This window comes from Bicyclus anynana, chromosome 15 (genome assembly GCF_947172395.1).
Source record: "Bicyclus anynana chromosome 15, ilBicAnyn1.1, whole genome shotgun sequence".
Taxonomy (NCBI): domain Eukaryota; kingdom Metazoa; phylum Arthropoda; class Insecta; order Lepidoptera; family Nymphalidae; genus Bicyclus; species Bicyclus anynana.
Window position 1 is genome coordinate 7457904 of NC_069097.1, and position 18995 is coordinate 7476898.

An 18995-nucleotide genomic window follows, 5' to 3' on the forward strand; every position below is an offset into this window, starting at 1 on the left:
TATAAAGTATGAATTTCACTTTATTTTTTCGATTTATTAGATATCTTTTAGAATGGCATTTTTTGTTATACAAAGGTGAAACTATCAATCTTTTTTAACAAATATCATTGTCGAGCGGTGTATTTCCATTTATTTTCATTTTTGGAACCAAAACCCGCCTGTCATTTCCCCCGGGCTGCGGCTGTGTTGGACGCGGTCTGCAAACGAGCCAATTAAAACTTGCGGCATCACCTGACCACCTAGTACGACGGCTTTTTCGATATCGAGTGACCCAAGCACTGTATCACCATTAACGACCCATACGGCTCACTGTTGAGTCTCCTCTCAGAATAAGAGTGGTTAAGCTAGTCCACCACGCTGGCCTAAAGCGAATTTTAAGAAAATTTTCAGATGTAGGTTTCCTCACGATGTTTTTCCTTCACCGTTTGATATTTAATTTCTTAAAATGCACAAAACTGAGAAGTTGTAAGTGCCGAATTTGAACCTACGCCTTCGAAATCGAAAGCAAAGGTTATATCCTCTGCGCTATCACGGCTCTCTGTATCGACGATAGTGATCGGTGCAAAGTCAATCATTATCATTCTAAGTCCGCCAGTCAGCATTTGAGCAGCGTAGTGGATCTAAGCTGCATATTTTTTCTCCTATATAGTGGGAAGGCTAACCCTGTAGTTGTTAAAATAGGCTAATAATAATTATTATGCTTCGTTTGGCTCAACATGTAGGTGTTGCGTGAAACGAGTTGGCGTAGCTTTTACGTGATAGAACAAGAGTCTGCGATAGTCAGACTTACCTCATTTTACGATAGCTGAATGAACGAATGAATGATAATTTTGTTCATCAACATATAGGTTAGATATAATGTATAGATACCAAGAGCCATAGAGAGATTATACTATATGTGGTGTATAAAAATTACAAATATTACAAAAAGTTTGTCAGCCTATGCTCTTACGAATATGAAGTACGGTAGCTATTGTGGAGTTTAGGCCTTGGTGTTTTAAAAATATAGCAGGCTTGTTTGGGTTCAGACTCTCTATTGTGACAGTATAAAACGCATTTTTTCATTTTGTCTATGGGATATACTTAGGAATCATGTCTCCAGTTGACAGATCCTTAGCTTTGTGGTAATTCTTCGCTATGCTTACAAACGTTTAAAGCTTGATATACAATGGTGTTTTACCGCGAAGCTCAATGTCTGGCAACTAGGGATGATTTCTCATACCGAGAAATATATATAAAAATAATCTATGAAAACTACCTACAAAAGTCACCACAGTCCAAACTCCGTACTTACTTTTAAAAAACACAGGCACAGCACACAACAAACTTTCAACCATCTTATAAGAACAACTACAACGATTTCCTGTACTAAGAGAGGTGGGCTGTTATAGTGTCCTGGCCCATCCTCAATCAGAGGAGGCCACGGCACTGGTACCTAAAACTATACAAAAAAAGGATGAGGAATTAATTATGTTTAAAAAAAATAATTAATATAAGTCACACATACAAAGGTTGCCTTATCGACATAGTCCGAAATGGACCAAGCTCCTTAAAATAAAGATTTAAAAACATGAGGTTGATCTGGCTATTACAAGCTCTCAGTCCATAGCTTTTGCGTGATAACATCCATTAATATTAGCACACAGTACACGCCGTTATGCGGTAGATGTGAATGTTATTACCTACACTCGAGATACGAATAATAACTACGTGCATTTTGAAGTAGGTATGTATTATGATGTTGGGAGACCTGTTTCATTTTTAGTTAGATTACACGCTTTCTACTGGAAATAACAGACCAAGTTAGCTCACATGAAGTCAAATTTAAAAACATCGGTTGTCTGTAAAGTCGGTTTACTGACGATAGTTGAACGTGACAACGTCATAAGAAAATACTGATGGAATAGTTGCATTTTTTAAAAGAAAATTTTTCTAAAATACTATTTAATAATATTCATAGACCAGAATATACTTTATTTCTTGTAAAAAAAGTTGGCAACCCTAAAGCAAGGGAACGACGCATTACATAAATTTTGTGAGTGTGCAACCGGCTCTATCGAATCTTAAGACGTTGTCACGTCAAAAGTCGGTGATATTATCTAGTCGAAAATTTCCAATGTCGTTTAATAAATCCGATAACGACTTGTATGACAGAAATTCTTTCCACCATAACAGAAAAACGACGATATATTCTGACTTGCTTATCATCTCTCTCTTCATCTCGAATCATCATTAATCATCTCAATTATGTCACTTTTTATAACAATAGTTTACGACCAAGCAGATGGCCCACCGGGGTAGTAAATATTAAACCACTGGCCGACGCCGCGTGGTTTCACCCGCGTGGTTCCCGTTCCTGAAGGAATACGGGAAAAAATATAGCCTATAGGCTCCCTTGATAAATGGGCTATCTAACACTGAATCCAACCAACAAACTCTTCAGCTTTATAATATTAGTATAGATTACCTATAATAGTAGAAAATCCGTATTAAGAACGACCTTCACCCATCTGTTTATTGAATGAAAAGTGTGATATTAAACTATTCATGATAGATTGACCACAAGACTTTTCAACCTACTCGAAACTAAATTTGATATAAAATTATGCAATATATACGCTTTTTATGCAATAAACAGATGGGTGAAGGTCGTTTCTTATGAGGACCTAAGGCTATAAACATTGAAAGGACCGTAGGTCATTCAAGGAACACGTTCAAAGTGCTGCCCTGCGACCTTAAATATGAGACTTAGGTGTACCATCTTGTAAGAGGATATTAAATGTTACACACTTAAAAGCCCGATTAGTAGTTGAAATAAATTTGTTTATTTCAATTAGGCTTATTTTAAAGGCACTTTAAAGTCGTGTTTTAATTTTAAAAGATGGATATAAAGTATGTAGTGTCAGTGGACACTACATACTTTATACAGTATGTAGTGTCAGTTGTGCACAAGGTGAACAACTAGGGTATGCACTATAAGTAAAAATTTGAAAAATCCATGTCAAACTGTGTATTCTGTGGTCCAACATAGGTTTGTATTGTTGCTGTAGGGTAGGCAGTGCATTTTTGCATCTATGAAGTGCACGCCACTGTGTTGTATCATCTAAAAAAATATAAAAACTTGTTCGCGTGAAATACCCTGTTAAGATACTATATATGATGCTAAATTAATTTCCTCCGAGGCTCTGGAGTAGCGTTTAATAAGATCAGCCCAAGGTGAAGAGCACACTATAATGTCGTTTTTAATAGATTTTGCGATCACTAATACCTCCTATGAAGTAGAGATAATCAATTTTTCTTCCGGAAAATTCTCAGTCTATAGTTTGCAAAGGAACTAGATATTTTTAATGGTAAAAGAACTTTAATGTACATAACTACATTTAAGTTATAAATTTAAGTGTTAAAAGTTACTGTTCTACTAATATTAGAAATGTTAATTAAATTTAACAAAAAAATGCAATTTTCATTTGGATGTGGAAGTTTGTAATCATGCATAACCGGTTCAACCAATAAGGAAGTTTATTGTGTATATCGCGATAAGTATACTTTAGATGCTTTTTCATCACAATCCGTTTGTCAAGTCAGTTCACTCTGTTGAATTTTATTTACTACTAGCTGATACCACGCGGTTTCACCCGCGTGGTTCCCATTTCTTTGAGAATATGGCGATAAACTATACTGGGGATAAACTAGCCTTTAATACTCCCTGAGTCCCTGATAATATATTTACCTACTGGTGAAAGAATTTTTCAAATCGGTTCGGAAATTTTTGAGTTTATTCGTTACACACAAAAATACAAATCTTTTTTTATTTTATTATTTCGTACTTTGTAGAACACATTACAGAATACATACGTATAGTATAAGGTATAATACATAATTATCACATGTATGTTCAACAATAGGGGATTTTTTATTCATTTGTCATTGTAGGGGCAATATTTTTTAATATCCTAGTCGGTCTGTTGGATTTTCGTCAAATATACGAGTAGGTGGCGCACGAATTTACTTACTGGTTTTAAGACTAAAATAAATTTTCATTTAATTTTTATTGAGATGTGAATTTTATTCCAATATTAAACACTTAGTACCTTATTAAACTCTCCTAGAATAATAAATATTATGACTTGTAGAAATGTGCAAGTAGAATTTTATTCTAGAAGGCTGTCTATAAAGTAAAAAAGTAAGTAACAAAATACTCGTTTCATTCCTCGGGGCAAGCATTTTTTTCAGTAGAATATTTTAAACGACCATTGTCACGGAACTATCATTTGCAGTTACACGAGACGGAGAAAATATTTTCCCCAAGAAATAGGAGTGTGTTACGAGATATCAAATATTCCCGCATTATATATAGTACGAAATATTTCATTCGCTCGGCGGGCTAACTGCGAGACCATCGTTCCGTGTAGCGTAAAAAGGTATGAGGGATCCTTTTCGGCAATGGTTCTGATTCTGGTATCTTGCCCGTGCTATATTATGTCATCTTCAGAATTTCTTTTGTTTGTATTCAAATCTTTTTGCGGGAGATAACGCTCGTACAACACAATTTTACGTGTGAAAAATGAAAATGTCGTCGCAGAGATGATAAATTAGTCTTCGATGATAAGTTGCCCTAGCCAAGTGGCACGTCGATTCTCTTTCTACAATCGCTAACGCTTCGAAAAATAGAGAATTTTATGAGAATGATGAGAATCTTGATCATATTTTTCTAGTTTTCGAAGCGTTAGCAATCGTAGAAAGAGAATCAACATGCCACTGCGACATTCTATCTTCTATTTTTTTTAATATGACAAAAATTCCCAATCCCCTCCCACTATTGGGAAAAGACTATGCTAGGTGTTGGTTCGAAAATAGCCCAGTGGGCGGGGATCATACCACAATTATAAGAAAATGGATTGTTCTTACGAACTTTGACTAGCTGACGCCGCCACGCGGTTTTACCCACGTGGTTCTCGTTCCCGTAAGAATACGAGGATAATAATAGTCTATAACCTTTCTCGATAAATGGGCTATCTGACACTGAAAGAATTTTTCAAATCGGACCAGTAGTTTCTGAGATTACAGCGTTTAAATAACGCTTTATAATATTAGTATAGATTAAACCAATTATTTAATCAGATCCTTATTTATACATCATATTATCTCCATATAGGTACTTATACACAGGGGCGTACCTGGTCTTCCGGGGAAGTTGTATTGGGCGGTGGGCATTCCCCTTTGTGGCAACCCTAAAAGCCCTTTAACTTATCTTTAAAGCTGGCTGCGATAAGAGCAAATGGGCTGAATTTTCAGCTTTTATATACCTATTGGTATATAATATGCTTGTAACATTCTTACAATAGTAAACTAAAGCAAAAATGTTGTTGTTAGGTTTTCAGGCTATACAGTGCGCGCTTGCTTAAAAGATGCCTGTTATAGTTCGTGCGCTATAGCATGGTGCGGGTGACAGATCGTTTCACTCGCGAAAGTTTGTCGCGATTCACGATAATATTAAGTATTATGAACTTCATAAGGCAACTGTCACCAGAAGCACGTTTGTACTGTCTCGTACAAACGCCAGTCCGTCCCAGTGTTGTCAAATGTCCGATTAAATCGTATTAGTACGACTTTTTTGGCTCTTGTACGATGTACGATCGACTAATCGAAATCGTACGCAAAATTTACGATCTTTTCAAATTTTAGGCCCATCATCATAACGAACTAAAAATATTTACTAGTTGAAGAAAAATTAACCTATTGATTTGTTGGTTTGGAAAGAAAATTACAAACAATATAAACTATAGCTTTTTAACCAGAAATCTGATTTTTGAAAATAAATTTTAATAAATAAAACAGTAGTGACGAGGAAAGGCGAATCCGCCACGCTTCCGCGACGTATTCGCTGCGCAAGTGCGACGTGTTAGCGACACATTTTCTGCGCGAACACTCTGCTTTGCAACCGCTGGCACACCGTTAGTATGATAAGGCCCTAATGGGCCCCATTGACGTTCAATTATTATTCATTACGGCATTACGTACATGACGGCTCAAGTCCAACCGTCATGTACGTAATGACGAACACACGATTTATTAAAGTCGTGGGTGCTACAGAAACGTGAGAATAATAGACCGTTTGTGGCTAGCATTAGGAGTGAGAGTAAATTTTATATATTATAAAGTGAACAAAGTTTTACTTTATAAGTTTTCATTTCAGTAAGCCAACGTTCCCTTCGTCTATCGGGTCGCTAGTAGTCATGAACAGAATCTCTTTTCTTTGAAAACTTGTATGACTTCACTGAACCTATTACCGTGTTCGACGCTAATTTAAATTTTATGTTTTCAGAGCTTACCTGCGCTTTGCTGAAATTTGCGCAGTCGTTGTTATAATCGATTTTCAATACTGGTCCGGTCAACAGAGTATGCAATGGCCAGACGTACCTAGGCTGAAAATTTGTCAGCCTGCATAATGATATAAAATTATATTATTATTATATATAATTATGCATGCATATATACAATTATACATTCATGCTAATGATGTACTATAGGCACTCTAGTACGGTACGGTAGACAATTATGGACTTTGGATCACAATGGCTTTGGAAGGAAGCAGTTTTCAAGTGCTACACCCTTGTCGAATCCTTAATCGTCAAAGTATTTATTAGACATCTTCCAATCGTCCAAATATAAGATTTTGACAGCCATGGCACAGTGGTGTGGACTTACAAGACGGAGGTCCTGGGCTTAATCCCCGGCTGGGCCGATTGAGGTTTTCGTAATATGTTTCCGGAGGGGTGTGGGTTCGATTCCGGTCCGAGGAATGCACCTCCAACTTTTCAGTTGTGTGCATTTTAAGAAATTAACTATCACGTGTCTCAATCGGTGCAGGAAAACATCGTCAGGAAACTTGCATACCAAAGAATTTTCTTAATTCTCTGCGTGTCTGAAGTCTGCCAATCTGCATTGGGCCAGCGTGGTGGGCTATTGGCCTAACCCCTCTCATTCAGAGAGGAGACTCGAGCTCAGCATTGAACCGAATATGGTTTGATAATGATGATGAAAATGAAGCATATCTAGCTATCACAGGTTCTTAGTCCATTCGAAGTTACATCGACATGTTCTTCGTGAAATGTCGAAAGTGACCGAACGTAATAAAATGACCGAACGTTAGGTCGTAGTGGAAGCTTTCTAAAGTTGGAAACTCATTTGCATTTAGTGGTCTACATGTAAGGTAGATTCTCTTTGTTGGTCCGGACCGGTGTAACATTTGATAGCTTACCGTACTCGTATATGAGAATTGCAATTTAGGGCTTACCCTACGCTCACTGCCTGGCACTGGATTCGCCATCTCGATAACGTTAATTGGTTTTGTGTGTAAAACTGATTTAAGTTGGCCCCTCGTTCCTGATTCGCACTGCGTGTTATGGTCCCTTCCAGTTTCTGTTTTCATTACTAACTATAACGTAGAGTAACGAGTGAACAGACTCTTTCTAGGCAAACCAATTTCATAATGCTGCTTATTCACTTCAGCCAAGGAGTAGCCTTTATAATTATACTAGCGGACCTAGTCAAGCTTTGTATTGACTTATGTATTTGTTACACTACGAATTTTGGAATGGAAATAGATTTCATTCTGCATTAACACATGGACTACTTTTCATCCCGGAAAAATCCATGGTTCCCGTGGGATTTGTGAAAAACTGAATTCCACGCGGGCGTCCGCTAGTTACTAATATTTTACTCTTCTTTTGTATTTTACTCTCTGATCACTGTTTCCATTTGTTTCTCTGATCACTTAAATAAATAATGATTAAGTAAATAAATAAAATAAAAATGTATACCTATAATAGCATAATTATCTTTATATATTAAGTAAATAAGTTCCAGTTAAAAACAGTTGCCGTTTTTCTTATTTTTTTTTTCAAAATCAGAATTTTTTAAATTGTTTAAATGTCAACGCTCTACAGTTTTTGTATTGCGACTCCATCTATAATTTTATTTTGCGAAACATATTGTTTCTCTTATTTTGAGTAAACAAACGGATTAAAGTAAATCCTATCCTATCTATCCCACATACCAGGCATCTATAATAAACAATTTTTTGTTTGATTTGACGGCCTCCGTGGCGCAGTGGTATGCGCGGTAAATTTACAAGACGGAGGTCCTGGGTTCGATCCCCGGCTGGGCAGATTGAGATTTTCTTAATTTGTCCAGGTCTGGCTGGTGGGAGGCTTCGGCCGTGGCTAGTTACCACCCTACCGGCAAAGACGTACCGCCAAGCGATTTAGCGTTCCGGTACGATGCCGTGTAGAAACCGAAAGGGGTGTGGATTTTCATCCTCCTCCTAACAAGTTAGCCCGCTTCCATCTTAGACTGCATCATCACTTACCATCAGGTGAGATTGTAGTCAAGGGCTAACTTGTAAAGAATAAAAAAAAAAAGTACTCATAGGTTTCGTATTCTGTTATTTGAAAGTTTCTTGATTATACGTGTGTTTCACTAGGTAAGTTGCCTAGGCGACCTAAATTTGTTTTAGGAGATGAGATATGGTACTTAGACCCACCACACTGCTCCAACGCTGGCTGGCGGGCTTAGGGTCATAATGTTAATTTATTTAGTAACCACTATCAGATGTTAATGATAATAAAAGGGATCAATAGCTTAATATGCTTTCTGAAGCTCGGTAAGTAACACCACCAAATTTATCACGGCCTACGTGGTGCAGTGGATTCACAAGACGGAGGACCTGGGTTCGATCGTCCGTTGGGCCGATTGAGATTTTCTTAATTGGTCCAGGTGTGGCTGGTGGAAGGGAGACATTAGCCGTGGCTTGTTACCACCCTACCGTCAAAGACGTACCGCCAAGCAATTTAACGTTCCAGTACAACTAAGATCCACTCTCAGAATGAGAGGGGTTAAGCTTTACTCCACGGTGGCCTAATGTGGATTTGCTATACCTACCTATTGCTATCGTAATAATATTATAAACGCGAAAGTTTGTATGAATGTTTGTTTGGATGTTTGTTACGCTGTAACGCCACAACTACTAAACCGATTCGGGTGAAATTTGGAATGGAAATAGATTTTATTCTGGATTCACACATAAGCTACTTATCATTCCGTAAAATCCATGGTTTCCGAGGGATTTGAGAAAAACTAAATTTTACGCGGACGAAGTCGCGGGCATCCGCTAGTAACAATTTTAGTAATAGATGTCCGCTAAGAATGGATTTTACGAAAGTGCCACATCTAGGATTAAAAGGGTGGACGAAGTTTAAGTATTTTAATAAACTTTCAATAATTTATGTCTTTGAGATTCGCAATAATAATAATTATTATTATTTAGATATCTATCAAAGTATTGGATATTTCTTTTCATCGATTTTGTCAGAGAATAATATAATGTTTTTTCAAAGCAATACCATCAATCGCGCCCCCATTTCAACAATGGCAGCTCGAATTCTGTTTTCTTTTAATCAAGTATTGTTCGATGATATATATCAGAGATATAATTATTTCAACTGTCTGTGTAAACTTGACTCGAACCATGAATTTAAGGCTAAGGCCAAGTATGTTTTTTTTTTAATAGTCATGGTGAAAAGATTACAAAGATATGAAGAAACCATATAATGGGGATGATGACTATTTTTGAATATATTGATTTTTATGATACATTCGGATAAATAAGGTCAGTGTTAACTAATTTATACATAAAAAACAAATATTGACTGGATATTTGCAATATAAATAAGATTATAAAATTTCAAAATCTATTAAAAATCTTTTATCGTAATTAAATGACAATTCATACAGTTTTAGCTTCCTTACATTAAATATGACATTTTTGAATATAATATGAGCTATAAACATAAACGCACGAATTACAAAGATATTAGTAATTTTGTTTGAACGCCCATACAAATCTAACGGTCATTATGTACCTACGACGTCATTAGTTCGTACTATTTTGTATGGGGCGTTTTTCAGGGATCCGCGGTAGCGCCGTAAATCTGACCTTTTAAATCCCTGTAGCTCCAGAAGTAATGATCGCAGATACTCTATTACTTTTACAAAATTGCTTTACTATTACCATACTCTTAATTTATATACAATTTAAGAAACTGTCATCATCCCTATTATGAAGAAACCGAGACCACCTTTGTTATCGCGTCAAGGTACTTGGTAAAAGATATAAAATTCGAAAGCGTTTACTTTATTTAAAACTAGAGGACGCATAGTCGAAGTTTACTTTATTTGAACTGTAAACGCTGTACTCGCGTAATGCCTGTTTTCATTGGAATACGGAGATAACGTACTGTTACTTGCTGATATTGTGGCTTTTTATTGGTGAAAGAATTTTTAAATAACTTTAATTACTGGTTTAGGCGTGAAAGCGTAACAAACTAATCAACATTCGCGTTTACTCGTATATTGGGTGCCAAAGGCGCTATTAGCTGCTTTATGCCCGTTATCTCATTGCAGAATGCAGAGGTGTTTAAGTCAAGTGCTTACTTTTTTATATAAATTGGCAATTGGCAATTTGTCAATTTTAGGTAATATCAAATCCATATATTGTAAACTTCATCATCGTCATTCATCGTCGTCATCAGCCGATGGACGTCCATTGCTGGACATAGGTGTCTTGCATGGACTTCCAAACAAAATGGTCTCGAGCCGCCAGCATCCAGCGGCTCCCTGCGACCCACTTAATGTCTTCGGTCCACCTAGTGGGTTTACACTGGACAAGCTGTCTTGTAAACCCACTAACTTACATAACAATATGTATTAAATCTTGTATTCTCGGTACCCTATGTTTACTTATTAAAATGTAGATCATTATAAATGCCTTCAAAATTTAAAAGGTCAAAGGTATTGTTGTACAAGGTATTTTATTATTACACAAACTTCTGGATCAGAGGTAAACCTAGTACAACCGTTAGAACCTTTCAAAGGCTCTGATTACACCGATCTGGCTTCTATCTGTTGCCAAGATCATTATTTATTTGATCTTAAAAGACAGCACAAAAGATTAAGAACATAAAGTCTCTGTTGTTTGTACGATAGCAATTATTTGTTTTGATAAATAAAACGAGTTTTTTGATCCAAAATCCAATAAATAACAGTCCAGAAAATGTTTTTCTTTTATCATTTATTTTTTTGTCTAGAAAAAAAAACTATGTGGATATATGTTTCCGATAACAACTTCTTTTTAAAAATGTAGTTTTTGTAGTAATAGTAATGCTAAGTAGAAAGCAATATTCCGTGAGCTGGACATTTTTGGGTACGCATTGGACCAGCGTGGTGGAGTATTGGTCCAACCCCTCTCATGAGAGGAGACTCGTGCTCAACAGTGAGCCGAATATGGGTTGGTAATTAATGAATTAGAGGTTAGCGGAAAAGTCCGGTATCTCTCATAAACTAGCCTAACACCGAAATGGCTTGGGATTGTGGCTTTTATTCTACAAACAATTTCTTGGCGTAATCTGAAATGCTTACCTTGTTTCTTAAAATTAAATATTTTTTCCTACCTCTAAATTAAATATTTAAAGAGCAAAAAAATAACTAAATGAGCCTGTCGGGGTTTTAATTTTTTTTTGCAAAATACATTAGTTTTGCAAGCATCTGGAAAAGTCAAATACTTGTTTTTAATTAACAACTATGATTTTAGAATTTAAACTATCGTGAGAGTTATTCATATTAATTGTTTATGAAACTCACGTGATATTAGGTCGGAGTATGCCCGACTAGTTTCGAACCCATATTTTACATTTCGCGGCACGATCCAAACTGCGAAGCGGCTGCGCGACGCGCCGCTGCTCGCATTGCGCGCTGGGAGAGGGGTCAAGTTCATAATCAATTAACAACCATAATGATTTTAGTGCCATAATTATTTTTTAATTTATTGTACAAAAAACAATTACAGTTGTTAGGTACAAATTAGCCATCCTCATAAACTTGACGAATGCCTTATCTATAATTCGAACCATGGACCTCATGATCCGTAGTTGGAAAAGCTAACTACTGGACCTACGACTCAGTTAATAGTTTTGGCTGGTGGGAAGCTTCGGTCGTGGCTAGTCACTACCCTACCGGCAAAGACCGCCAAACGATTTAACGTTCCGTCGTGTATAGAAACTGATTTTCATCCTCCTCCTAACAAGTTAGCCAGCCCGCTTCCTTCGTAGGTTGCATCATCACTTACCATCACGTGAGATTGTAGTCAAAGTGTATAGAATAAAAATAAAGATATTAGTGTAGATATAGGTAGGCTAAGGACATACTTCAGCAGCGAAAGAGCGCGTGCTGAATAATAAATTAAAATATTATTTACTGATTTCAATTTTCTGCCATCACCTCGAAAGTCACTCGTGCGAGAGCCTCTTTGAGTTTGAATACCTTATACGTATCTATTTTTGTCATCTGACCTAAAATAGAGGGATGGTATAATTTGGACTTGTAGTGTCTGGCTGGGGTATAATAGGGTCTCTATGAATTTGAATATGTTTTTTTTTATTCTTTAAAAGTTAGCCCTTGATTACAATCTCACCTGATGGTAAGTGACGATGCAATCTAAGATGGAAGCTGGCTAACTTGTTAGGAGGATGATGAAAATTGGCACCCCTTTCGGTTTCTACACGACGTCGTACCTAAGTATTTTATTCTTATACCTAAGTATTTTTAACACCCGACGTACAATAGAGGTAAATGTTATAATATAATTTGGAGTTATATGTCATTGTATAAGAGTATGGACGGCCTCCGTGGCGCAGTGGTATGCGCGGTGGATTTACTAGACGGAGGTCCTGGGTTCGATCCCATCGGCTGGGCCGATTGTGGTTTTCTTAATTAGTCCAGGTCTAGCTGGTGGGAGGCCGTGGCTAGTTACCACCCTACTGACAAAGACGTACCTCCAAGCGATTTAGCGTTCCGGTACGATGTCGTGTAGAAACCGAAAGGAGTGTGGATTTCATCCTTCTCCTAACAAGTTAGCCCGCTTCCATCTTAGATTGCATCATCACTTACCATCAGGTGAGATTGTAGTCAAGGGCTAACTTGTAGAAAAATAAGTCGGTCTGGAGTACCTTCTAAATGAATGGACTATGATGTTGTTTCGTCCGGTTGAAGCTTGACTATATAATCGAGTTGATTCATAACTATATAGATATGTAATGACGATTCAATAAGTCGATCCCAAGAATACCAAGATATCGGCATTTTCAAACAGAAAGAGAGAAAATTTGTTGAGGGACGTTACAGCCAATTGGATATGGCCTCTGCCTTCGATTCGGAGGACGTAGATTCGAATTCGTTCCGGAGCATGCACCGCCAACTTTTCAGTTTAGTGCAATAAAAAAAAAATATCACGTGTCTCAAACGATGAAGGAAAAACATCGTCAAGAAATGCATACCTGAGATTTTTTTTTTAATTCTCTACAAGTGTGAAGAGAGCGAGGTGGACTGTTAGCCTAACCCTTCATATTCTGATAGGAGACTCGTGTTCAACAGTGAGCCTAATATGGGTTGTTGTTGATGATGATGAATGAGAGAAAACTAAAAAAACAGTTATAAAACTTAGCCATTTTGGAAAGAGCTACAGCTTATCAAAAAGCCAGATTATAACCAGCAACGTCGTTCCGCTGAGACGCTGTCTTAAACTTAATACCACAATATTCAAATTAGTTGCAAACTCTTGGGAGTGATCAATATCTTAATATTCAAATCAAATACATAATATATACATATTTTTTAATAAATTCTATTAGACGTTGGCCTTTAGTTATTTAATTTAAAAAGTAATATATTTTAGTGATATTCGCTAATTCGATCTTCTGACGTGACAATGTCTTATAGTTCGATGGAGCCGCCTGCACACTTAAAAAATAGATGATGTCATACGTCGTTCTAGGATTGCCAACTTTTTTTAAAAGAAATAAAGTATATTCTGGTCTATGAAGATTATTAAACAGTATTTAACAGTATTTTAGAAAAACGAACATTTTCTTTTGAAAATTGCTACCATTCCATCAGTACTTTCTTATGACGTTGTCACGTACAACTATCGTCAGTAAACCGACTTTACAGACAACCGATTTTTTTAGAAAATTAAAGTCAACGATTTCGTTCGACATTTAATGGTTTTCCTAAAAAAAATATGCTCCGAAATATTTTTTGTACTACTCAATGAAAAAGCTCGGTTTACTTTACCTGCCAAAAGACATTGAGTTAGTGAATAAACCAACGGGAACTATGAGGGTGAAACCGCGAGGCGTTGGCTAGTTAGCTATATTAATTGTATCCTTAATCCACTTCTGAGTTATACAACATTATATCTACACTCAGACCAATTATAGAAGGACCTGTATCACACTCATAGTCACGAACAAAATTGTCTGTCATTTTCTGAGGAAAACGAGCTTAGATTTTGCATATATCTTATACTAAACTAGAAGTTTTTGCACGTTTTTTACACAATTCAATTACACAAAAAGAAATTTTTACGGAGCTCTTTAACCGACGAACACGATTACAACTATTTAACATCGATTCTATAGAGACAGTTTTTATAATCGCATTAGATCGTTGATCATATACTTTGACAGAAAAGTAACGTCTAGCGAGGCAGGTCTATACCATAATTGGTCTGAGTATCTACATGATAGTATTCGATTCTGTTTATCTCGCGTTTCCCATCAGTGGCCGGCAACAATTGGGTTAAGCGGAGCGTTAATAAATTAACTCGTGCAACGTTTACCTTTGTCGTTCCGGTTTATAGGTTACAGACTAAACACAATGGAAAAATGTACTTGACAGATCCAATCAATACAGCATACTGTGGGTGTTACTTACATGAAATAAGTCCTATAGAATGTAGGTAACTGGTCTGAGACCAGTTACCTTCTATAGGACCCGCCTCGGTAAAGATTACCCCTCTGTCAAAACTACTTGATCATGATCAAACGTTTTCATACTGCGTCTTTGAATGTGAGTGTATAACGATTTAAATTTATAGTTGTGTGTAGAGTTAGTCCACAGGATATATGTATTTATTGGTGTTAAATATTTTCGAGACAATTTTGTTGTTGGTCCAAAGAAGGTAATAATTGGTCTAAGCTACATGTAAAGAATTACACCAAACGAGTGTTAGTACGAGATCCGACATTAGAAATATATACCCTCGTCTGTTATTTATTAGAAATAAAAAATAAATGATGGAAATTTCACATTGACACATTGCAAATAGGATGCCTAGTTAAATTGCGGCCCGATAATATCAAATGATTCATTCATTTAATTAAAATCATTTATTCTACTACCCTCATTGTGTAGTGTGTAGGGTAGGGGTAGGGTAGGGGTTAGGGTAGGAGTAGGGTAGGGGTAGGGTACGGTAAAGTAGAGGTAGGGTAGGGTAGGGGTAGAGTAGGGGTGTTGAATGTTTACATGTTAAATTCAAAAATCTTGCGGGATTAGTAAATAACAGATTTTCACATGAACCGAATCGCAAAAAAAAAATCATTTACATAGTGAAAAATACCTACCAATTGAAGTTTAAACAACTAAAATTTGAGATCGGAGTTCAATCAATTAAACACAGTGACAAAAATATGTTTTAATTGAAATTCATGTTTCAAATTCATTCATTTATAAAAAGCTTTAGAATTTGGTGGAAATTAACGAATGAAAAATAACATGGGAATGAGTTTCAAAAACAAAATTGAAATTTATATTCATCCGTCGACACGACTGTAATGTATGGCGAAAATAATTAAATTGAAAACACTCCTGCACAGCGTCACAGTAGATATATTACAAGCAGTAGTTGGACTTCATACTAAAGGTCGAAACGCGAGCTATACCTACGCAGCGCGTACGTGGGGTGATCGTGGGGTGAAGACCGTTGCGACTGTGCCGAAGTGACGAACGCAGTGTATTGGATTTTTTAATTATGACGACTAGGAAAAAAGTTATTATTTTTATAAAGTTTGATTAATATTTTGTATTCTAAAGGCATAATTTAATAAATATATATATAAATAAATGCTTAAATGATAAAATTGTGTAAATAGGTAAATGACGTAAACGTTAATATAATATTATTAAATAATTATTTATTAACTTCTTCATTTAGGTTGTTTTCTTTGATTATTATGTAATACATAGATTTAAATCTTATGACATGTATGTTTTGTATACCTGTATTTTAAGGTAATAAAGAAGTTACGTAAAGAAGTTGTTTGAATTTAACAACATTATTGTGTTGCTCATACTTTAATGTATTTGAATAAAAAAAGTAAAGAGCCAGCTGATATCAATATACCTATCCAGATTTTTTTATTAAACTACTAGCGAACCCGGTCAATCTCAATTTGTTTTTTGTAGTTCCTTCCCTACATGCCAAGTCAGGGTCAATTTTTTATCGTCTATTCTATAGTGTGGGGGTATCGTTATCGGTATTTTTGTACATTACATAAGGGGTTAAAGTGCTAACATAATCTACGGAACCCTACACTGCGCGTGGCCCGACACGCACTTGACCGATTTTTTATTATTTGGTCACCTAGTGTGGTGGTAATAGATAGATGGCATCACCAAAATAAATATATGAAGGTCCTTCAAGATCATTGATTAGTATCAGCCTTATTTAAATCTACCAATCAAAAAACAACACGCATTTTATTGATCACTTCCTATTTTACTACAATTTACAAAGTATTTTATTTGTTTATTTAAAAAAAAGTATATTTACAATCACATAACTAAATGGAAACACAAAGTTGGCAAATGTAATTAAAATGCTGGAGACAGGCAGCCCTATCACATGTTTACGGAGCGCGCGGCTGTAGGTATTTATTTCAAAAATATGGCCGAGTTATTATACTGCTTGTAATATATCTACTGTGACAGCGTGCAGAGCATTTTAAATTTCGATTTTACGCTTTATATAATTCCCTTTTTGAATTGAGGAAATATAATTGCAATGATGGCTTACTTTGAATTCAAAATTGCATTATTCTTGCAGGGATTTAATTTCGACATATCAAGCAGATGTCAATGACCTCGGTCGTGTAAAATTTTATAATAATTTAAAGTTTCTTCAAAAACTAGAGATTTTCATAAAATAATGTTGAAAAATAAAATTAAAACTTTTGCTGCTTAAACGATGTTAAGTACCTATTCACTTCGAAGTGAATAAGCGTAGTCTGCCTAGACTACTGTACCATTTCCTGGGACATTCGCTAACTCGGTGCCTTTCGGGTGACAAGTCTAATGACCATAAATATTCCTACTATATCTTTGTAACTTTATTGACTGATAAAAAATCGTATTATACTTTTTATAGAACCAAATTCATATTAAAGAAGTACGACGGCTTTCTGAAAGGTATCGAGTAAGCGATTTTTTTTTATTCTTTACAGTTAAAGTTACAGTTAGCCCTAGACTATAATTTCATCAGATGGTAAGTGATGATTCAATCTAAGATGAAAGCGGGCTAAGTTGTTAGGGGGCGGAGGAAAATCCACACCCCTTTCGGTTTCAACCGTAAGTCATTGGTGGTGCGTAGGTATAGGGTAACTAGCCACGGCCAACCAGCCGAATACATACTCTAGTGAAATCATAGTTAAGTGCTTATTTATTATTGAGAATAAACTTAAAAAAAAAACACTTGAAACACATAATCTACTACGGAAATACATTTTACAGTTTAATATGCAAATTAAGGGACTACGTACAAGGTCTCACCTTCGAGGATAATACAGTAATATGGTTATTGAAGACCCATTTTACCTGGAACACCATCAAAACGGGCAATTTCCAAAATTCAATTTCCATAAGAAGCAATTTCGTAGTGAAGTGTTAGTAATTATGCGGCTACGGTCTAGCGGTTCTGTTTATAATAGACTAAGAGCTAGAGACAGCCAGACCTTCGTCCTTTAAAATAAGGGTTCCGTTTTTGTACTATGTACTTTCGGAACCCTAAAAAGCTGGAAGTTTGTTAGCAGCTTCTACCATAGTTGCTACGTATCAAGTTAACACCATGGTTACTTTGAGAGGTGACGACCTTTCGGGAGAAATTGATAGTGCTGTGGTATCCAACAGAGAGCCTACTGCTCCCATATATGGGATGGATCAGTCAAATACCAGGTCGCTGCTCTAGATTCAATGGGTCGCCGAGTTCATCACCCTAGAAGCCTTATCTAACGCTAAATTACAATCGTCAGAGCATTGCCGAAAGGTTTCCTGCCTGTCAGTTTTCTACAGGATTTATTTCGGACAGTGCGCCCAACAACTTTGTATCTAGTTCCTTTTTTTGTTTTTATTCTTTACCTTTCTATCATAGAACTGCCAGGCATCGCAGGGGTCTGCTTCCATACGTAGTTGATGTCCCTTGGACTCGTACGAAGCGTTTGGCTTTTCGTTCCTGATCTGCATTGCGAGTTAGTTATGCCTCTCCAGCTTCCGTTTTCCTACAACCTACAACATGGGTATCAAGTCAAGAGTGAATAGGCATCGTTTGGGCAAGCGCGATCCACCGTAGGCTGCATCATCAATCAATCAATCAATATTCATTTATTTCAAATAGGCTTAGTTTAGAAGCTCTTTCAAAACGTCAGGTAATAATATTATACTTAAGATAATGGTGATAATAATTAGTCGAAAACTTAAAATTAAAGTTACGAGGGTTCCAAACTCGCCTTGGTCCGAGAAGAGCCCACAACAAATTCAGCCAGGTTTTTCCTTTTCATCGTTTTCTGTCAAGCATGATTGCAGCTAAGTGCTCGTGTAATTTTAAAAAGAACTTCCACCTTTTATAAAATGTCAAAGGTCTGGCTGTCGCTGGCACTTCGTCTATAATAGCAGACAGTAGTTAATAGAAATTATATTTATCCAAGCTACATTTGCTTGCTAATTACATCCCCGGTAGGTTTGTACGAGGGTTTTAGAGCAATTTAGTTGAATAAGCACGAATACAACTTAGATTTATTCGTTTATTTCTTACTCCTGAGCCTTTACCA